Source organism: Canis lupus, chromosome 4 (assembly GCF_003254725.2).
Source record: "Canis lupus dingo isolate Sandy chromosome 4, ASM325472v2, whole genome shotgun sequence".
In the NCBI taxonomy this organism is placed as follows: domain Eukaryota; kingdom Metazoa; phylum Chordata; class Mammalia; order Carnivora; family Canidae; genus Canis; species Canis lupus.
The window spans coordinates 31383115-31406405 of NC_064246.1; the positions used below are offsets into that span (position 1 = coordinate 31383115).

Genomic DNA, 23291 nt, shown 5'->3' on the forward strand with positions numbered 1-23291 from the left:
GTACCCACACACCTACACGCAACCCCTGGTACAACGTGTAAATTATTACACATTGCAATGTGTAAATTATTACATTGCTCTTCAAAGATTGCCATGTCTCTAGTCACTTTTTTGAACCCGAGTCCTCCTCCATGGCACCATGCTATTTTTGTAGGGTGCTGGCTGATATCACCTCTGCAGACACAGAGAGCCAACAGGAAGCCCAAACACAGCATTTCCTCTTGGGTTGAGAGTGAGGGGGCTTCTTCTTCCTCTCTCATGTCACACCCTGCTTGGCATGCTCTCAATCCTCCAAGGAACAGATGTGAGAGCATATTTACAAAGCAGGCCTGTGACAAGCAGACACCCACGGCCTGCAGGGTGCCCATCCTCCTCCACAGGCAGGCTTCTGAAGTAAAGTGAAGCCCCCTCGTGCGCTAGCTTGGGCGGTCAACGAGACCACACAAGAGGAGCAAGTTGTGTTGCAACTGTGGGCCTGGTTCCCATGTAGTGGGTGAGACATCCATTGTCTGGGATGGCTAACAACCATGGAGTGGGCCACTCTCTCCATCCCTTCTCTCTTCTGTGTTATGGTGTGTCAAACATAACTGTGCACAGAGCTAGGGAAAAGCAACAGAGCTTCTGAACTGACACTTGGCCATAAATACCAGCCAAACGTCTCTTTTTACTTAATTATCACACCAGCAATATTTTATTAGAACCTTTAGAAAAACATGGAGAATGTCTGGTTTTAGAATCGAAGAGGTCACACCATCTATTGCAAAGTAACTTTAGTCAGTGTGCTTGGTCATAATTGATGGGCTAGTTTGGACTCATCAGTAACCCTCAGAGTGGTAGGTGAAGAGCTCAGGTCTCTTCTTCTCCATCCTAGCTGCTGCCAGGTTCTTTGTTACAATGGAAATAAATCTTATCTTAAAATCTCCCAATGCTGCAGTATTGTGAATTATTTGTTCCAGCTATTGGTTGTAGTGTTATAGGTACAAACCTGCCATGGTTTCATTGTGGATGGAGTACTTTCCAACCTTTTGATTTTGGGTTCAGATGTGTGCCTTGCCTTACTCAATGGTATGTTTGCAGGTAAACGGAAGTAGAGACTTGACATGGGCTCCCACGTTTGGGATTGCTTTCTTGGCTTCTGCCAGCAATGTGAAGAAAATGTACTCCAGGTAGCTGCTGTCCCTTCAGCATTGGGAGACCCCAAACTGAGACCCATGAGGCACAGACTCAGTTGACTCCCAAATGGTGGCATTTCTGCGTGGAAATCTTGTCAGAAGTAGTTGAACAGAGCTTGCCTCCTTCTAGTTCTAGAACATACAACACGAAATGAATGACTTTTCTGTGACTTGGCAAACTGTCATACTGCTTTCTGGTTGGATGAGCCTCTAACATTTTATCCTTTAAGTTTTCAGTGGTGTGAAATATCCCCAAGAGTTCTCTTAACGTGAAGATTTTTTTTGCTAGACTCTCTTCCTCTGGAACATTTTCATCCATTTCGTCACAAACTCTTTCCATATTTATGTCAATAAATTTACCCTCACTAAAGTTCCTCTAGCTGCGTTAACGGTCTCTGAGATGGTAAAAGTATCAGAATCTGTATGATCAGCTATCACTCCTATTGCCTTATGTTCAAGTCAGAATTCCAGTTTTATTACCTTTGTTTCTTTGTTGCAGGTTCATCTTTATTAACCAATTCCCTGTTTTGACTCTACATTATTAAAAAAAAAAAAATTGCTACCTGGGTTTATCACTGGAAGACAAGGAAGCCACACGGCTGAACACTTTGCTCTCAGTTCATGAATTGACATGGGTGGTGAGACCAGTCAGTGACAGACTTTGGAAGAAGTGACATGATTCTGATGTCTGTGTGCTATTCTCACAGTGATTTGTGGACTGAAGAGCTAGCAGGAGGATTTGTAGTTGATGCAATTACTCGTAATTAATGTGCTGAGGTCATTGATTTGACCCGTGTTGTTGGAGAACTAGGCTTATATCACTAAATCGTGGTGACTGAAATCTGTGTCAAAACTGTGCAAAAGAGGCCTGGCCATGTGTGTGGGTACCCTGGAACCATGGCTATCTAAAGCTTCTGTGCTCCTGAGACTTGACAAGGATGGTACTTAGGTCATATATTTTATAGATGCTCGGTATAATCACTTGAATTTGCTATTTACCTCTCAAAATCTAGACCCCTTGCTAGCCATGTTACAGGCCCTCAAACTTTTCTTTTTTTAAGATTTTATTTATTCATGAGAGACACACACAGACACACACAGAGGCAGAGACACAGGCAGAGGGAGAAGCAGGCTCCATGCAGGGAGCCCAATGGGACTCGATCCCGGGACTCCAGGATCGCACCCTGGGCTGAAGGTGGTGCAAAGCTGAGCCACCTACACTGCTCTCAAAATTTTCTTATTCTGTTCCTCAAGTTCCTAAAGACAGAAGAGCATTGCCTCTAGTGTCCTGTCTCTGCCCTCCTGCGGTGCCTGTCATCCTTCCACCCAGTTGCTTCACTAGGTGTCCCTCTTGGTTCTGGTCAGATGGTTGTTGGCTCATTCTGGGAGATGATGACCCCTTTTGCCTCTTCAATTCACAGAGGGTGTCTGTTGTCTCCCTGTTGATGTCTAGGTTCCTACAGCTATTGGCTTCATGACCTGAATGTTTTAATGCTGTGTAATCTGGTTTCACACATCTCATGCCAGGTTCAGAATGTTCATTGGGAAGAAAAAGGTGCTCCCAAATTATGTGACTAATAGGATGTAGATTCCTGAAGTTGCATGGGCATTGAGAGTACAAAAAGTATTCATTAAAAAACAAAATCCCCTTGTAATGAAGGGAGATATTTGCATTTCACAGTGAGCATGCGGTCCCAAAGTCTTCATCTCGGCAAGAAATAAAGTTGAACACAGTGAGCCAATTAGAAAGAAATGACCTGAATATGTATTGTCCTGACAATATCCTCTCATGACAGCTCTGCTTATCCTGTTCAGTATCTTCTAGACATTCGTTATTCAGAGTCAAAGCGAAAGCCCCTGGCCAGCTCCTAAATGTCATGGTTTTAAAGTACCTGTCAAAAAATGAAGTTGTTACCTTATTTTTACAAGGACACTTTGTAATGCAAAAGGGCAGGATACCATACTCTCTCAGGAAAGATGTGGTGAGGAGGATAAACCAAGATTTTTCTTTTTAAGATAGAGAACATCCCTCTTCACAAAGAGAAGGTAGCTAATGTCACCTCCACACCGCCTTTCAAATGTGTAATGAGAACCACGTGATCCCAGAGAGTACAAGGCAAATACCAGCTGCCTCCTGGTAGAGGGGCAAAGAAAAGCCAAGGAGGACCTCCTGCCGCCAGCTTTTGAAGAAATTGCTATTATCCCCACCTCCAAAGGGCAGTCTGTCTTCAAGCACTTACAGTGGATGGAGCAGGAAAGCCCAGGTCAACCCTGTCACTCCGCTAGAGTTCCTCCCCCCTAAGCAATTGCAGGGAATCTATGCAACACGTAGGGTGCCCTGGGAAAGCAGAAAGCCAGGGCTCGGCTGCACTGCAGGGCTGGCTGGGGTGGCCCATGGGCCTCAGGACCAACAGAACTAAGAGAGGTGGGAAAACCAAGCTCAGGCCCAACAGCAGCAGCCCTGGGAAAGAGCTGAGCAAGGAGAGAGAATCCAACAGGAGCCAGTGGGAGCCCCTGCAGGTACCAGAAGAGTGGTTTGGGAATGAGAAGATTAAAATCTGAAGAAGCTCCCTGAAAGGCCAGGCCCTGTTTCCAGGACCTTTTACTGGGTCACCGTGGCCTCTCCTGAGTTCTCTGAGGACTTGCAGGGGGGCCTCAGCTGATCTGAACAACAGATTGAACAACGTTGGCTCCCGTTGGGATCTGCTCGTACTTCTATTTTGTGGTAACGGTGAATCCAGTAGGACATGCACGAGCACTTTTTAAAGAAATCAAAGTTTAGGCATAGATGGTGATAAAACCATTTGACATCTTCTACAAGAACCAAGACAGATGCTTTTTTTTTACTGCAAAACAAGAGAGCAGAGCTTGAGTAAATCAGATAGAGAAGCAAAGGAGGCCAAAGGAGATAGCAGGGAGCCCTGCTGGTGGGTGGGCCTGTCTGGGTGCCCTGGAAACAAGTCAGGAGGAGCTGATTTTCTCACCTGCCAAAGTGTTCCTCTCACTGCAAGTTTTGCACCTGCCCCTTAGGTTCGGAAGGAATCAAGACAAACGGATTCCATGCAGCATTTCAACAGGATGTAATGCAAGACTGTCACTGGAATATGCTTAAAACAACTACTGCTGTAATTTCTGAGATTATGACAAGTGGTAGTTAATTTTGACATTTGCTGCCTCTTTGTGGATCCCATTTATTCTTAGCACAGTTTATTCAGCTTACTATCCAGGATACATGGCCTTTTTTTTTAGTTAAATGAGAAGCATGGTCTTTAAAAAATATATTTAATTGTAAAGGTACATTCACCTAATAAATAAGCAATAAAAATTTAAAAAGTGAGAACAACCGTGGCTGTGTTGAGTGGCAGGGTCATCTTTTCTTTCTCTGTCTCTCTCTTTTTCTGAACATACTAAATAGAGTGGATTTATACTAATTTAAATCCAGGACATATATAAATAAATACAATCATAATGCAAAATGTTTTTCTTGAGACATTAAAGGAAAATTTAGCTGTTGTGAAACTCAACAAAAGAAATTTTTAAGAAAAAAATGTCCCATGTTACGCATATCACTGAGCAAGGAACTGAGACACGGGATTTATAGACGCTAAAGCAGCATCACTGAAAAGTCATTATATTTTGCTGTGTGCACACAGACATTTGTTAATTGTTTTCCTCCGTTTACTTTAGCATTTGGAACTTTATAGCACTGCCTGCAGAAATAGGATTATGGAGACTTCTAAAACACCCACAGTGTATTTCTGTGCTCCTCAACAAATGCCTGTTCCCCAAAAGTCCCTGATGATGTGCAGAGTCTTCCAGTTGATGTCTGCCCTTAAGAGAGGAGAAGTGGGAAAAATAAAAAATATCATGTACTGCATTGATAGTTTGCAAATGTTAAATGATTTAATCCTCAGAAAAAGAAGACAGTACATAGGTAACATATATAATTATCCTGGTTTTATAGAGATGTGGCTCAGAGAATTTAAGTGATAAAACTATCTAATAAAAATAAAGAGCGCTGTCTGTAATGTTAATGATAAAAATTAAAGCATTACCATTCATTCATCAGTCCCATGCTGTGTGTTAGGTACTGTACTAAGCATTTTACATACATGAGATCTTCCCAGCATGCCTGGGATTTAGGGACTGTCATTTGAATTGTGTAGGCGAGGAAGTGGAAGGTTTCTGAGAAGAGTGCTTCTCACAATTTAATCGCTATCATTGTACAAATCTTGGCTGGATCTGAATAAAATGCAGCTTCTGATTTGTTAGATCTGGGTGGGACCTTAGGTTCTGCATTTCTGACAGATTCCAGGTGAACCCTTGTTGCTGGTCCACGAACCACAGAGAGGCAGGGCCTGAGAGGTTCAGAATCTGGGTCAAGTACATGAGGTTGATTCTCAATGGAGAAACGATCAAACCGAGGTGTGTCTGACTCCAAACTCCAAGTACGCATCTCACCCTATGCTGTCTCTTCCTCGTGTCCAGCAGTTCTGGTGGAGGAGATGAGATGTGTTCAAGGATGACTAGGAGACCGGTACTAACTGCTGTACACTCTCAGACAGGGACCCAGAACTCTCAGACAGGGACCCAGAAGACTTCCTTCATTGCCCCCACACCAACTAAGTGTTTTCTGGAAAGGGAAGAATGTCAATGAGCTGTTTCAACTGGGTAATCAGGGGGATTCCTGAAAAGAGGGGACACATAAGCTAGACTGAGAAGACTGAGGATCAAATACATATATGAATATATATGTGTAAATAGATGTGATTTATAATATGCTATTATATGTAACATAATATCTACCCATCCATCCATCCATCCATCCATCAGTCCATCCATCCATTTACTCCCATGCAGAGGGAATAGTGTGCGCAGATTCCATTCAGTTCAAGGCAGAACTGGGACAACCTGGTACTTTGATCAGGCTCTGGCTCTATGGACCACACAGTCTGTTCACTCCCCCGTCTCTTATAGAAGGGTCACATGGATTTAGGACACTTGGACTGGCTTATTGATCGGCTCTCAAGGTGTTCCTTTTCTTATTTCCAGGGGCCTCAGAACTCTTGATCTTAGGGCAATAGGAATCCTAAATCTAGTCAATTTGCAAACAGAAATTATTTGAATTGTTTGGTATTCTACTTTCTATTCTATTTAAGTTTCCTTTTATATTTGCCTCTAGGTAATTCAACCTGGTTTTCTCAAGGCTTATTAAGTTCTTCTTCTACATTAAGTTTGGAAAAGCAGACACTAGATGCCATTTAAAGTCGTGGAAAACAAAACCTGAGTGCGAGAGCCTCGAAGTTTGGAGAATAAGGTTCTGTTTATTTATTGGCTTTATTCAGTTATTTAAAACAAAATTAATATGCAACAAATTAAAAACTCATTTTATGTAGCTAATATTGAGGACTATTGGAAACTGACTTAATATAATTGGGTTTTATGAAAAAAATCTCATTAAATCATACATAATATATTCATGTTGTCATTTTTGAGAAAGTATCAGAAATCTTCGGATTATAGATATTTCACTTGTAAATCTACCTTTTAAGTTATTACTAGGTGTCAATTAGTATACTGCATATCTATTTGCAAAAAAAAAAAAAAAAGCAGTTTAGAGGAACTATATTAACTTAAGGATAAACAATCATAGATATCAAGGATGCTGGTGGTTATTCTTCTCCAGAAGTTACTTTGATTAACCACAGTATTTAGCCATGAGTTTTCTGGAATTCAAGACCAAGAAGAAAATAAAATGTTATGCATGGGTGCCCCCATTTAGTTATTGTAAGAAAGTCGACTTTGGTGGGGAGCATCAATATTTCTCCTTTTCTAACTGAACAGATGGTTTTTGTTTGTTTGCATGTTTTGTTTCCAGTTATTGCTCAGACAAGCCCTGAGGCAGGGCTGCCCCGACTTAGTGCTCATACACACGCTAGCTCTTGTGGTCCTGACACCGCAAGTGATACTTACAAGTGAGCAGCTTTTCTGTTCATTCATTTCTCTCCTTACCTTTCAAGGCACTGCCAGTGAACTGTGCCATATGAAACTTCTCTCAATGTCATTAACCTGAAGCTTATTGGATGTAGCCTCCTCTACTTACAATTTAAAAAGAAATCAATAAAACTTGCAGTCATTATTTGCCAATCCCGATGAGGTCCAAACATGCCCATATCTGCGTGTCCCCAGCGCGGGCCTGTGTGCACACGCTAGTAATGACACGCCGCGCGAGTCATTACCCCAAAAATTGATCGTCGAGATCATGGCTCTCATTTTTTTTCTTTTGCTTTTGACAGAAATGACAGTATCTCCATAATTCCGGTTTTCACTATTTTTAAAAAGATAACTGGTTCCACGTAAGTGTTGTCCGTTATCTATTGTTGAAAGTTAAAGGAACCTCTGTGATCTTCCGCAGGAGTAATTTTCTCAGCCTGAGAACAAGAATACGTAATGCAACCACAGAAAAAGCCTAACAAACCCTCTCATCTGAAACACATGAAAACATGAGGAGGCATTCATGTTAGGTAATTATTTTCAGAGCGATTTCCATGGGACTTCATAAAACCATTGACTTAATAATGAAATATTGACCCTGTTTTCCCAGTGAAAACTCCATTCGTATGAACATCCTGTCACTCAAATCCTGTAAATCTTTTTCAGAGACATTTTTGGAGTAAACTCCAGATTGTCAACAGCAGCAGAAAGAGAACACACCCTTTTTCCATTAAGGAAAACTGCCCTTTGGCCCACATTTTATGCCATTTAGTTGTTTGCAAGATTCATTAATTGGCAACGGCCCTTCCAGATACTCATTAGAATGAACAAGAATCCACTATAATTTATAGATTATATGTCACTCTTCCCCCTCAGCTGGAAAAGGGCACACATATTTCAAAATCACTTTTGAATCTTGAAATTTAAACATTTTCCTCCAATGACATCTATTTTAATGCACATGATTTAAAACATGGGCTTTTATTTGTTGTTGTTGTAAAACATGGGCTCTTAATATAAAAAAGGATCATTTGAAAAGAAGATAGCAATCTCTAAGTTTTCACATAGCTCTTGCTCTTGGGGATATTTCTAGGACTTTGTGGGCAGTTAAGAGAGTACAAAATTCTTTCTAATGTCCTTGCTTTTTGCTTGTATAGAAATCGGAAGGGGGATGGCAGAAAAAGCCATGCATTGTTCACAAGACGTGCATTCTAGTCTCATTTTTATTTTGTTTCAGCAGCAGTGTGGCTTTGGACATCCCATGCCAGCTCCCAAGGTCTTAGCTTTCCCATCTGTGAAATGGGAATGGTAACACCAGACTCAGCCTCAGCACATAATTAGGATTTAAATGTTTCCTGATACATGGGAGAATTATTAATTAGGCCTTGAATTATTTATGGAATTTTGTGACTTCAGGTTTGCTGATCTAAGATGCAGACTTTAATGCTTTCGAAGTGGGAAGAATTATATTAACTCCTAGGCTGAATGGATTCTCCTATTAATTCTTAAGGCTGCCATCTTAGATTTTAGGGTTTTTTTTTTTTTTTTTTTTTTCTTTCTCAGTATGTTTCACAAGGAGGGAAAAGGCTTTCATAAATGTGCAGTCAGAGTACAAACAGGGAGGGAGAGCCAAGTCCTTCATATTTACAAATACTCCTACAGCTGCAGAGCTCACGCTTTCAAGAGGAGGTTCTTGGATCTTCATTGGACAGCAAGGGCTTGTGTGGTGCTTTGTAGCAAGCACTCAGTAAGAGGCCTGGGCTGTTGGGAGCTGCTCAGGGCTTAGTCAGTGCTGGACACTAGCAGGTCCTAACTTAATGTCACCTAATAACACAGTGTCATTATTATCTGATTTTACAGCCAGAGTATCTGATGCATAGCTTGTCGAAGTCACACAACTGAGTACATGGAGAAGCTACAATTTAGGTCTCCACTGTCTTACCCCATATCCTATTATCTTAATTCCTATATTGTGCTATATTTGTTGGGTAGATAGATGGATAGATGGTTAAATATTAAGCAGAGGTAAGCTTTGTTAAGTAAAAGCTTTCTGGAGCTATGGGAAAATGTTTTGGAAATAGTTCTTTGTGGTGCATATTTAATAGGGAATTAGTAATTTTGAAGGTCAAGATTTCCCATAAGTGAAGTCTATTAAAGTTAATTTTATAGGGTCTGAGTTAATGTAATATAACAAGCATGATTGTAGGAGAAAGGACACCAATTTCTGCATTCAATACCATTGACAAGTCCATGAGCTGCTTGAGATTCTAAGAGGTGCCCTGTTTTTCCACCCTTGTCAATACCAAACATAGGTTCTGGCACAGAGAGGCTTCTTAACAAAGATTTGCTCTGGATGAGTGAATTAAATCTTTCTCTTATTCATCCAATAAATTTTGCTTAAAACTCTGCTAAAATGACTTAGAACTGAATCAAGAGTGATAAGTGAAGGAGACACAATCTCTTGAAACCAAATGATGATGACACTCTCCAAAGGAAATAGTGATGGTCCTAGGGTTGAAGACACAGGGGGTAGGTACCAAGCAAAGCAACAGGTCCTCAGAGAAGTAGTCAAAAGAGTCCTCTCTTGGCAACTGACCAGTACAATATGAGAAAGAGAAACTGTAAGAGTGAGAAGAGACTTGAAGGATGTGTGGACCGCAGGAGGAAGAGCATCCAAGAGAAAACAGCTTGTGCAAAGACCTTGGGCTGGCAGTGATTTGGCTCCTTTGAGAACCGAAGGATAGCTGGATAGCCGTGGTGACTGGAACCCAGGGAAGGAGCATAAATAGAATAAGGAGAGGTAATATTTTTAAAGGCAGGGGAGAGATTGTTTGTTTTTGTTTTGCAAACACCTTTCCTAGCTTTAATCTCAGCTTTATTGTTTGGAAGAACTATTAAGGCCTTTTGCAAATAATTGGACCCTGTAATGTTAATTTATAAAACTAAATTGAAGACTATCATTCCCTTGGACTTGGATAGATCTGTTTGAGGTCAATTTTTCTAATTTTGTCCAACTACTAGCTCAGGAATATGGTACACCGAAAAATAATTTGTGCTGCTCCATTTCTGATAATACCAAGGTCAATGTTGTCAAAATGCATGGAGCTAGGAGAGTGAGGTGGTGACTCAAATAGCATTAGTCACTTTGGCCAACTTGCCGCATCACTAAGGACATCTCTAAGTAGGGAGAAATTAACAAGGGGGCTGGAGGAATTTGATGCTAAACCTACCTTAATTTCTCATATTTTTCTTATATTGTTAAATCCTATATTCAAAGAATTAAGAACCTTGGGTTAATAGAAGATGAGGACAGAAATGGCTCTGTTGCCCATCTGTATCACCTCTGACAAATTAATCAGTACAACAAAGAGGGGGAAGTTCAGTAGCAACAATAATGATATGAGCCAGTGACGTAGGAAGAGCCTGGCCAGGCAAGTTAAATGACATCGTCAAGGTCTCACTCTCAGTTCATGGTACAGCAAGTCCTCTGTGAATTGTGTCTTCACCTCATTAACTAACTTGTGAATTCCACCTCAAGTGCTCAGAGGTAATGCTCATAAAAGTGAGAGTGACAGACTTTTAAAGGTTTCACACCTCTCTTGATGTGTGGTGGGCTTGGAGCGCTGCTGTTACTCTTGGTTGCAAAGCGGGTATCAATTGCCCAATTTGGAGACAAGGAAGGTGAGACTTGGAGGGGTGAAGTGACTTGACTAACATTATGCACCCAATAAGGGGGTGAAGTGAAATACTGTATTCTGGCTTCTAAGGATTTTTTTTTTTCTTGTGAATATTTTGAGTTCATACAAATCATCATTGAGCTTAGAAATTTGTTGACTTAGGAATTTGAGTTATTTTACATTGAGACTATTACTGTGTTTTTCTAATCAAAGACTAAATCTTTTCTCCTATGACGTATCTCTAGGATGTAATTAATTTTCGTGGGCATTTGGTTTCCGAATTCAAATCAGAATGTTCTTCATATCATTAATATTGTTAGTATTTTTGCATCCACGATGTGTCTAGATCCTCCTTATTTCTTTCCCTTGTTCTGCTATCCCGGATAGCTTTCTTTAGAGACACTCAGTCTCTTTTTCTTTTGACTCTATGTCAATTTTTAATTGATCACTACAAGGAATACCTTTGGGGAAGCCTCTTTAGATAGTGGTTGACATAGACCTAAAAGGGAAATTGAAGGGAACAGTTAAAATTGGAATCTCGCAAGTATGAACTATGCTTTTGAAAGGCTTATTTAGCCTTTTCATCTCTAAGTGTCTTGAACAGGAATTGTCTTCTTGAAGTATGTGCACCATGAGGAGGATGCAAAAGTAATTCACCATAATAGAAGGGCACATTGGTGAAGACATTGTTTTTCCAGTAGATGATTGTGAGTTTAAAGCCTGATCCTATCACTTGCTAACTAGTGATTGGGTGAAAGTTAAATAACCTCTGTGTGGCAGTTAACTCATCTGTAAAATGGGAACAATGATTATAGAGCTCCATGATTGACTTATGTCAACACTAGATACTCTAATTTCTATCCTGTTATATGTTGAGTGCTTACCCTCTGCTAGGCGATCTAAATGTAGCTGGGGATTCAATGGGGAATAAGAAATAAGATCCTGCTCCTCAGGAAGCTCTTACAGTAGTAGGGTACACAAGTTCAACAACAACAACAACAAAAAAGCAGAATAGTAGTGAATCTTGAGTTGTTCTGGGAAGGAAACAGTCAGGGTACTATTACAGAGAACACAATGCATAGGTAGTTAGAGTGGTTAGGGAAAGCATGCTGAGAGGGTGTTTGAGATAAATCCATAAAAGAGTACCTGTTAAGAGATCAAACATTGCCAGCAAGGCTGTTCCAGATGAGGCTTTTGCCCATGCAAAAGCTTTGAGATATGATTTGAAATTCACTCTCTCTCAGTCTCCATCTAACCTACAAGTGTGATGTGTTATGTCTGGACACAGGTTCTGTGTTTTTGGGCATATAAGGCATGGGGTTTTTTCCATGATCATCAGTTCCTCCATCCACCAAATAATGCCTGTCATGTATAATGGCAACCATTTACCCCCAACATTAGGATTTATTAAAAATAACTTTATTGAGGTATAAATGATGTACAAGAACTGTACATATTTAATATGCATCATTTGATAAGTTTGGTAGTGGGGGGGAATTTAAATCCATAAACTCAGAGAGAATTACTAAAGTAATGGAAAGTTTGTAACATCTCAACTGCCCCTCCCCAGTGGTGGAGGGACCTTCATTTTTTGGTCTGATAATTGATGAAAAATAAAATAGAACTATTGCTCTGGGAAAAGATGGTCTTTTTCTAAAAGCCTCATATTGAAGGCTATGTAAGTACTATCTTTGTGTTCTAAAATTCAGATGGGTTTGCTTAGGACTGACATTTTCTTAAGGAGTTCATGGTTATAATTCAACCTTCTTCAAGTGAATAATGGATGTGCCCTTGGCAGATAAGATCAGCTAGTTCATGAAATGGATCAATTTAGCACCAGAGGTGTCTTTTTACACCATGACAGGTAGTTAAATTTGCAAAATTATTACTATCACAAAGTTACAATTCATTTCTTGATGAAAATTCCAGGAATATGTTGACTACTCTTAAAGAAGGTGATGGAGAAAATTAAAATTCAACATTTCATTGATTTATACTTTTACTCGTTCATTTATTCTTCTGTGGTTTTGTTCAGTGGCATTTGCTAAGCATGTGTTCCAGGAAAGCTTTTGAAACAAATATTTAGGTAAGATATACTGATAGTAACAATACAAGAGAGTAAAAAGTCATGTGCTTAAGCATGGTAGTGTATTTCAAGGAAGAAAATGTTATTTATTGCCAAGAGTTTATGGAAACCTTTAGACTAGAAGATCAATAAGCTGATAAAGCTTATGCCATACAGATAGGGTGAAGATACTTTTCCACATGTGGGACTTTGGTGTTTGGGAATGGGAATCAGTGTCTACGTATGACCCCATAAGGACACATTTTTACTCACACTCATACATGGTATATCTGGAGGGACATAATAGGAGATGCAAAAACAAAGGTAGCATGGTCCCTGTAATAGGGACAGGTTCAGGCAGTTTTTAGAATTCACTCTAAAAATTATGGAAGGTTTACTGTCAGAAAGAAAATTTTCAGAGTAAAAAGACTGTCTATCAATTACTGCAATTCTTAGGTCCAAAGTAAAGCATCTCCATGTTAGATAGGCCCTTTTTATATGCATTGAACCACACTTTATGAACTATATATCCAACACATGGCAAGTTTACAGTTTATTTAATAGTGGCATGTAAGTGTACAGCAGCTGAAAGAAAGCAATGATGGTTTAGAAAATGCTTTTATTTATGTTTTCAAACATGGTCATAAATAATAAATTAGCACTCCATTAAGAATACAGTAGATCGGGCTTTGACTGAGGAGGGTAAAGAAAATGAACCAGAGCCTGGGTAAACAAAGGGCTGAGCTGGGTAGAAAAATAGTCTAAGCCGATTAGAATATAGTCATCAACATTCTTTTGTGAACAACATGTACTAGAAAAATATGTCCTCGGTTTGTGCTAGCTGCTGAGTTGACTGGGTGGGTCATAGCAAAGAAAATACGACCTTCTTTGCTGTGTCCTTGTTTTAGTTACGACTGCTATGTGACAAATTACTCCGAAACAGAGGGTCTGAAACAGCTCTTATTTTGCTCGTGATTTTGTGGATCATGGACTCAGGAAGGGCCTGAGTGGGCAGTTCTCTCCCGAGGTTCTTCATGCAGTTGCAGGCAGATATGATCTGGACTGCTGTTATCTGAAGGCTTGATTGGACTGACCGTCCAAGAGGGCTTGCTCAGGTGGCTGGTGGTTGAGGCTGGCTGTCAGCTGGGAGCTCAGCTGGTGCTGTCAACCAAAACACCTACGAGGGCCTCTTCAGCTTGGTAGTCTTCAAATAATCAGCCTTCTTATATAGAGGTTGGCTTCCCCCTGAGCAAACATCCCAAGAGAACCAGGGGGGAAGGGCATGGGTGGCTCTCTCTCTGACCAGACCCGGGAACTCACCCAGTACCAAGCCTTCCCTGCTCTGCTCTTGAAAGCAGTCCCAACCCACCCAGACACAGGGAGAGGGAAAACAAAGCCCAGTTGCTAATGAAAACAATACTAAGGAATTTTGGGGGGCAGTGGGTCCCCAAAAGTGCTGGTGGGTCAGCAGTTTAGCACCGCCTTTAGCTCAGGGCGTGATCCTGGAGACCTCGGATCAAGTCCCACATCGGGCTCCCTGCATGGAGCCTGCTTCTCCCTCTGCCTGTGTCTCTGTGTCTCTCATGAATGAATGAATAAAATCTTTAAAAAAAGAAAAGAGGGATCCCTGGGTGGCGCAGCGGTTTGGCGCCTGCCTTTGGCCCAGGGCGTGATCCTGGAGACCTGGGATCGAATCCCACATTGGGCTCCCGGTGCATGGAGCCTGCTTCTCCCTCTGCCTCTCTCTCTCTCTCTCTCTCACTGCGTGCCTATCATAAAAAGAAAGAAAGAAAGAAAGAAAGAAAGAAAGAAAGAAAGAAAGAAAGAAAGAAAGAAAGAAAAGAGTATTAAGGAATTTTTGGCCATGACAAAATCCACAGTAGTCCTCATCTTTACTAAACCAAACCCGAAGATTTGCTAAGTAGATTTGTTTAAATGTTTGACGTGAGAAGCCAACACTTAATTTATTTCCAGTAAAATTTCTTTGAAATACAGATTTTTCAGTAGTTTCTTTGTATCTAACAGTAAACCAAAATTAGAAATAGGCCATATTTCCTTAACTTGATACAATTTTATGATACAGTATTATTTCATTTACCTCTAAGGGGGAAAACAGTCACACTTAACCTGTTATGCATCTAATTCCATAGAGCTAATCCATGCAAACTGTTATTTTTGAATGGGTGAGACAGTATTCTAACTTTCAGAAAGATAACCATGAATTCTTTTTCTTCTTACTGAGATATAATTCACTTAGCACAAAGTTAACCCTCTGAAAGTACACCAAGTATCAGTAGTTTTAGTATGTCCATAAGTTGCCACCACCATCCAAATTACCTAACTGCAGAATCTTTTTTGTTCCTCTCATGCAAAAACTCGCATACCCACCAGCACTTTCTATTTCCCTCTCCTTAAATCCCCTAGCAACCACTAATCTATCTTCTGTTTGTGCATTTGCCTTTCCTGAACATTCCCCATAAATTGATTGATACAACATGTAGCCTTTTCTGTCGGGCTTCTTTCACTTATCCTATTATTTCAAGGTCCACTCCTGTTATAGCATATATCCCTGTACTCTGTGATCTTCATTATCAATACTTCCTTTGTATACATTTAGAATGCAATCATGAATAGGAGGATATGCACATGTTCCTATTGAGTAATTGCTCACAAAACTTGATTTAAGTGGAAAGACAAGACGGAAATAACCTTTATAACCTGATTAGGCAACAGAAAGCTGTCACTTTGAAGGCTTTGATAGTTTGGTTTACATGGACAGAAAAGATGTGGCGTGCTTCAGAGATCTGATTGGAAAGAAGAAGCATCAGGGGATACCTGCAGGCCTGGGTGAGACAGCTGAGTTGAGCATTGTGAAAAGAGGAGAGCTCCCCCTCGTATGCAAGAGGAGGCTGAGATTCCTGAGATTTGGGAGTGGACCCTGCTGAATCTCTGAACTCCGGTGTTCAAATCAGTGTCTGGTATCTAATAGCTACAAGGGGAAAGGAAGGTAGGAGAGATGGAAAGAGAGCAGGGAAGATGGAAGGAGGAAAAGGGGATGAAGAGGGAGAAATGATTTCATCAAATGAAATCTGTTTGATTCTGCTATCTTAATTCAAAACAAACTCTTCTTGGGAGGAAAGGAGGCTGAGGAAGCTGTGATCAAAAATGTAATAATTAGTATGAATGGAATGAGCTGGGCTCAGACTGAGTAACTTTGGGCATGTCTTTGAACCTCTGTTGTCCTTTCACATCCAGGAAAGAGATCATTAACCCCAAAGGTCCAGACCAAAGGATATATATTTGCTCCATTCTTTGAGTTGTTCCCCTAAAAAATTCCTCCCTGGTCTTTAAACTGATGAGCATTCCATATAAGGAAACTGCCATCTCTCTGAGTCTTAAGTGAATAACTGCTTGGGAATGACTCCTTCACAAAATTGTAAGTTGTTCCAGGGCAAGAAAAAGGCTCTTTCTCTTTGCATTTTGGGGTTCTGATCATTGTTTGGCGAGATAGTTAGTTGGGTAATATGAATACAGGAAGTTAAAGGTAAGTCTGTGGGCTACCAGAAATCCCATATTGTAGGTTTTATATCATAAAGACTTAAATTCTGATGGGATAGTAATAAAAAGGAAGTTAAATATGTGTCACAAAGAAATAAAGAAGTAAAAATAGAGTTCATAGTTCGATTTCCACATAATAGGGAGAAAATTTATTCTATTAATCAAAATGAAATCAAGAAAAGAAGTGAGTCCAGGCTATGGTTTCCTTAAAGTGATACAGGAATGACCAGTGAGATGTTAGAGTTCATGTGAATGACCTCTTACTTTAGTTGAAATATAGTTGACATACAAGGTTACATTTATTTCAGGTATACAACATAGTGATTCAACAACTGTATATGTTATGCTGAAATGACCGTTTTTAAAATGTGTCACAGTTGTGTATTAGTATGTTATGGAAAAAATAATATCTCAGATTTATGACTCCATGGTTATATTTCTTAGGCAAATAAAAATAGAGAGTTATTTTAAATTCAATTTAAGGAAAGATACCATATCATATGATTTCACTCATATGTGGAATATAAGAGATAGTGAAAGGAACTATATGGGAAAGGAGGGAAACTGAGTGGTGAGAAATTAGAGAGGGAGACAAACCATGAGAGACTCCTGACTCTAGGAAACCAACTCTGCAAAGGGTAGAAGGATGGGGTAACCAGGTGATGGGCATTAAGGAGGGCACATGACAAGATGAGCACTGGGTGTTATGCTATATGCTGGCAAATTGGATTTAAATAAAATATTGAAGATTTTTTGTAAAAATTCCATCATCAGAGAATAGATAAATAAATTGAATTATTTTTATTTACTCAAAATTTGACAAGGAAAATTTGACCAAGAATTGCTATGTTTTCCCCCATATCTTTATCCTCTCTACTTCTAAAATAACCACTCTGATACCGAACTGGGTATATGACAACCAGAATAAAGACTACATTTTCAAAAAACAACAAAAAAAAAGAAAGATACCATATTCTTAATGCTAGATATTGCCAAAATCATAAAGAGAAGAAGGCATAAAATGTGGATATAACAGTGAGGGTTCTCCAGAGAAACAGAACCAATAAGGTGTGTGTGTGTGTGTGTGTGTGTGTGTGTGGAGAGAGATTTGTTTTATGGAATTAGTTCATGTCATTGTAGGGGTCGACAAGTCCAAAATCTATACAGCTATCTTTTGAGCTCAAAACTCAGGCAGGAGTCCTGTATTACAGTCTTGAGGCGGATTTCCTTCTTTTTAGGAAACCAGTGTTGACAATTAAGGCCTTCAACTGATTGGATTGAGACCCACCCACTTTAATCAAGGGTAATCTCCATTAAGTCAACTGATGATAAACATTAATCACATCCACAAAAGACCTTTATAGGAACATCCAGACTAGTGTTTGACCAAACAACTGGGTACTGTAGTCTAACCAGATTGACAAAAAATTAACTATCACAGTGGGAAACATTCATAGAGAGTTTGGATTTACAAATGTTGATTTGCACATAATAGTGGATCATAAGGTAGGAGATGTTCAGCAGAGTTTTTTGTTTTATGTTTTTAAGATTTTATTTATTTATTTGAGAGAGATGGTGATAGTGACTGAGAGAGTGCAAGTATGGGGAAGAGGGAGAAGCAGGCTCCCCAATGAGCGGGGAGCCAGATGTGGGGCTCCATCCCAGGACCCTGGGATGATGACCCAAGCTGAAGGCAGAAGCCCAACCCACTGAGCCATCCTGGTGCCCCGTGTTCAGCAGTTTTAGAAAGGAAAATGATTGATGAGCAATCATCTGCCTTCACATATTCACCCACTTTATGCAGAAAAATCTCTTAGTCTGGAAATTTTCCTTCATATGGTTGCATGTCCTTTTGTTAATGGAAGAAGTATTTCAAGGGCTTTCCTGTTAGGTTCATTTTATATAGTTCCGTTGCAACATTACATTGTAAACATCTACCATAAAGGTTCGCTAGTGATTACTCTTAATTCGTATTCAGATGAAAGCAAAGAGAAGGAAAAATACACAAGCAGGAGTCTTGTAATTATGCTACATAAAATTATTAGGCAATTTAGAAAATTGTTAGTGGGAAACTGCCCATCATGCATAAAAATAATTTTGATTTTGATGTACAGCATTTAATGTAAGAATGATTGTAGGGAAACCACACTATTATTTTTCCCATAATTATTCAAGCACATTTGAATTTACTTTAAAGAAAGTGATATCTTTCTAAAGTTGAGTCTTTCCAGTCCAGAGAATACTTGTTTTGGCTCCATGATGAAGTTCATTTTCCGAGGCTTGCTGTGAACTGTAAAACTGTTAAAACAAGAAAGAATAATTACTAATGTCTTCTTTCCCCCTTATATCAAAACTAGAGAATAAAAACAGTGAGAGAGATACTTCCCTGCAAACTGAAGTATATATGTTGTAGGCATATCAGGTAGGTTGTGGTCTTACCCATTTTCTGCAATACAGAAATGCTCTTAGCTAGTATTTTTGGCATGTATTTGTTTATATAGATAGTTGTCACTATACTGACAAATATGTTCTGTTAAAAGATCATGAACGTGGTACCTCTCAGGTTCTGTGTTCAGATGGCTTCTTGCAAATTTTTTAGCTAAAGAAAGTCAATATTTAATCAGGGCACATCTTTCAAGGGTTCAAAGTATACTACATTGTCTGCTGAATGTAGTTAATTTGCATAAATCTATTACAAATCGATGTTCAGTAGTATTTTAAGAATTCTTAAACATAGCTTTCAGGATAAAGTTCAAGCTCTTTGGTATGGCATATCTAGTTTGACCTATTTTGGAATGTTTGTCCTAACTTGGAGCTCCCTCAGAGAGAAATTAGCTCTGCCCTTTTAACTCCTGTCTACACATTGTAATTCTGCACCCTCAAGCATAACAAGGAGGATCAAGGAAGTGATAGCCCCCGTAAACAATTTTTCTCTCACAATAGTTTGAACTATGAGATCAAAAACTTGTGGTCCATTTGTATAGGGTGCCAACCTGTCAGAGTTCACAGACGTGTCAGTTCATGTATGAGTAGTAAAAGGTTGTCCAGAGGGTGGAGAAAGAAAGAGAGGTAAGGTCCATCTGGGTCCCCAGAGAGAGTAGTCAGTTTCTTTGGGCCCCAAATGGTAAGACACCTCCCCTTCACTTGACTTACAAGATGAAACACTTTGCTCTCAATGGGAAACATATAAAGGTAATGACATTTTAGTCTTGATCTGTCTTCTCAGCTTAATTTACCAATATCCCTGATAGCCCACCCCCAACACACCTTAATCTTCCCAGTGGTCCCTCAGTGAATCTTGTTCTCTCACCCCCACAGGCCATTGTATAGGGAAGGATGCCTTTTAGTACAAAAGGTTATATGGAAGAAGCAAGCCTAAATTCACCTCCAGACCCTATGTTGGTAGGCTACGTGATTTTATGCATATTACTTTAACCTTCAGATTTCTCATCTCTAAAATTGAGAAAACAGCACTTAACTTGGAGGACTTTCAGGATAATTAAATGAGACATTATCCTCATAGCTCCCAAAATGGTGCCCAACACTTTAATCATCAGTGGCTTCTAGTCCCATTTTTGCCTCTTTGAGACAGATTCTAATTCATCTTTTAAGATCAGTTCAATCATTCCCTGATGCAGTCTCCAGAGTCACTCATTCTTTCCCCTCAGGTCCCTGAAAATCCAGTTATAAATATTTATATCCTTAATTGCATCATAGTCATCTGTTTACATATTTCTCCAAACTGAAAATAGCCAATTTTTCTGGTTCTCTGAAAATAAAAAGGAGTCTTAGAAAACTGTAGGGCCCAGTAGACCTGGTCCAGTCAGAGATGCACTAAGAAAGTTGCTTGAATTAAGAGCCAAGGATTGAGGAGTAACAGAGGAAGAAGAGAGTTGTATTCCAGGCAAAATACATGGAAATGCATTTAAGGGAAAACATGTGCAAAGAAAGAACATAGTGAAAATAAGTCTCTGAAGGAAAGGTCAGTGCTTCTGAGAAAAGGATGTTGACCTATGTAGAGGCAAGACTTTGTGAGGCACATTAAACAGTTCGTTTCACCCTAAAAATAAGGGTAATTGTCCTCCTTACTGAGTACATCTTACATACAGAATCTCTTTGGAGCCTTCAAATGCATTAGCTTATGCAATTGCCAATAGCCCTCTAAGGTGTTTGCTATTACAATCCCGGTTTTACAGAAGGGGAAACTGAGGCACAGGCATGCACAATGACTCCCATAATGTTTACAGGGAATGGTAGAAACTGGGTGCAGACTCACAGCATCAGGCTCCAGTCTGGCTGTCCAGTACAGAACTGTTTGGAAGGGGACCAGGGGGGATGCTAGTCAAACCAGCTTGCCTGATTCCTGCAGAAGTCCCAATGATCCACGATGGCAGCATAGACTGGAAGAGCGAGAGAGTTATTTTGCGAAAGCAAATTTCAATTTAGCCAGAACCTTGAAGTGAAGGCTTTGAATTGGAAAGAAGGTTGTAAACTGCGATCAGAATTAGTCATTTTAGTGATTGACACATTTCAGGGCCAAATACGCCACGCTGCACCTTTACAAGAGGAACTGTTTGAGAGAAATGACTGCTGGTTTCTACAGTGTCCGGATCTAAAATATGGGTTTAAAGGGAAAGGCAATCCACCGTATCCCAGGTGGGGCCTGATGGAGGTTATGAACAACCATGTTTTGGGGAGGATCTTTAAAAAAAAAAAAAAATGAGAGACACAGAGAGAGAGAGGCAGAGACACAGGCAGAGGGAGAAGCAGCTCCGTGCAGGGAGCCCCATATGGGACTCAATCCTGGGACCCCAGGATCACACCCTGGGCCAATGAAGGCACTTAACCGCTGAGCCACCCAGGCATCCCTGGGGAGGATCTTTTAAGCTTAATTAGGTCCTATGTGTAAACTAGCAAGATCAAGTCACATTCAGGTTGGATATTTGAGAAGCTTTGTATTACTATGCAAAATCTGAGTCAATTCCAAGGATAGAGTGGACACAATAACAAAAAGGAATTGATTTATGCAAGTCAGAAGACACTGCAGGAGCCTGTATTTACATCATTCATCAGGAGCATTTGTGTTTGGCAGATTAATGCTGTTGGTGGAAGAAGTTATAATGTTGACAATATGCTTAATGCTCTTATTCCTCTCTTTAATTTATGAAAAAAAAAGCTCAACTTTAAAGACGAAAATGCAGTCAGATGTTTAAGCCTAACAAACTCTCCCCTGAGATTTACTGAGTTTCTTCTTCAGATGAAAAATAATTTCTGTAATCAGTGGTCTCTGAAAAACCAAACCAATTAATTTGTGCATTTTTATGGCTATAATTAGGCAGCCGAACACACTGAACTTGATACTCTAAGGATAAGCTACCAGCATCACTGTACTTCTTTACAAGGAAGACCCAAGGATTATGTCTTAAACTAGACTATTTCCCATTGTTGGACTACCCTGACTTTAATGAAAAATCTATTTTGAAAAAATGGAAACCCATTGATTTCCCATCACTATTTCAGAAAAGATCCATCATGTGTTGCTATATTTTTCCCCTAATTTTAAGGCAGGCAGGGCCACCAAGAAGTCAGGACATTTGTGGATAATGGAAGTCACAAATAAATATTTCAAAAACACCCAACTGCATTTTCAGATGTAGACCCTGCTTGGGTTTGGAATAATGCATTTTCTTTGATCACATGCCTAAAACGGGAAGAAAGAAGCACAAAACCACTCCTGTTTTTTAGATGCTGATCCGGAGGCTCTGAAAAGCTAGTTAATTTTTGCATTCATACTAAAGTTAATATTCTTTCCATTAAACAACTTAGTAACTTCTTAAAATTTACTAAAAAACACTGAAATTTTTTTCACATGTACAGAAAGGCATCAGCATTCAATTATTGATTTACGTGAGTATTTCTTTATCATAGACTTGTATGTTCTTAAAGAAATATAATCTGGGCAGCCCCGGTAACTCAGCAGTTTAGCGCCGCCTTCAGCCCAAGGTGTGATCCTGGAGACCCGGGATCAAGTCCCACATTGGGCTCCCTGCATGGAGCCTGCTTCTGCCTCTGCCTCTGCCTCTGTCTGTCTGTCTGTCTGTCTCTCTCTCTAGTGTGTATGTGTGTGTGTGTCTCATAAATAAATAAATTAATTAAAAAAAATTAAAAAAAGAAATGTAATCCTTTTATGGAAGTGATACATTTTGAGCTCATATCTTCTTATTCACATGTTGTTTCTATGAAAGAAATACCTGCTCATTAAATAGAAGGTAGAAATAGAGATCTTTTTTAAAAACAAAAGAAAATAGCCACATAGTTCTGGAACTCATCCAAACACAGTAACTGTGTCTTACTTAATTTCCAGTCTTGTACATGTTTGCCAATTTTTTCACTATATTTTGTTTTATTTTTAGGTGTGCTTAGAGAGTTATGGTATAACAGCTATATGAGGACCACTTGTGTGGTCAGAAATTGAGCTCAAACAGACTAACGCACTTATAGGAACTATTGGTCTTACGTTGTTCTTTGACAAGGTTCGATCCAGCAACTCAAAGGAAATATCCAAAGCCTAATTTTCCTTTCATATTTTTTCTTTCTTCCTAAGCAAATGCCTTGCATCCCTGTTTCTCATTTCCACCTCTCTCCTGGACAGCTCAACAGAGAACTTACCTTTTGAAATACCTGGCTGCAGGGGTCTTGTGCCTCCGTCTTGGTTTCTGACTTGATCCGTGCATTCGTTTTCCAAGCTGAGTAACCATTCCTAGTGATCCTTTCTTGCTAAGACTGTTGCACAATTTAAAACATTCAGTAATACCAGCTGTTCTT

General features: G+C 39.7%; 1 protein-coding gene and 1 long non-coding RNA gene across 8 annotated transcripts in view; one reads left to right on the top strand and one right to left on the bottom strand.

Annotated features, from left to right (window-relative positions):
- The window catches only part of NRG3 (neuregulin 3), a 1039823-nt gene that overhangs the window by 490040 nt on the left and 526492 nt on the right, over positions 1 to 23291 (top strand). The gene's annotated exons all lie outside the window — the stretch shown is intronic.
- Positions 13511 to 23275, bottom strand: LOC112651761 (uncharacterized). Its single transcript, XR_003131014.3, has 3 exons — positions 23136 to 23275; positions 20743 to 20866; positions 13511 to 18764 (listed from the first exon to the last, which is right to left on the bottom strand). It is a non-coding gene; the product is annotated as an uncharacterized LOC112651761 (long non-coding RNA).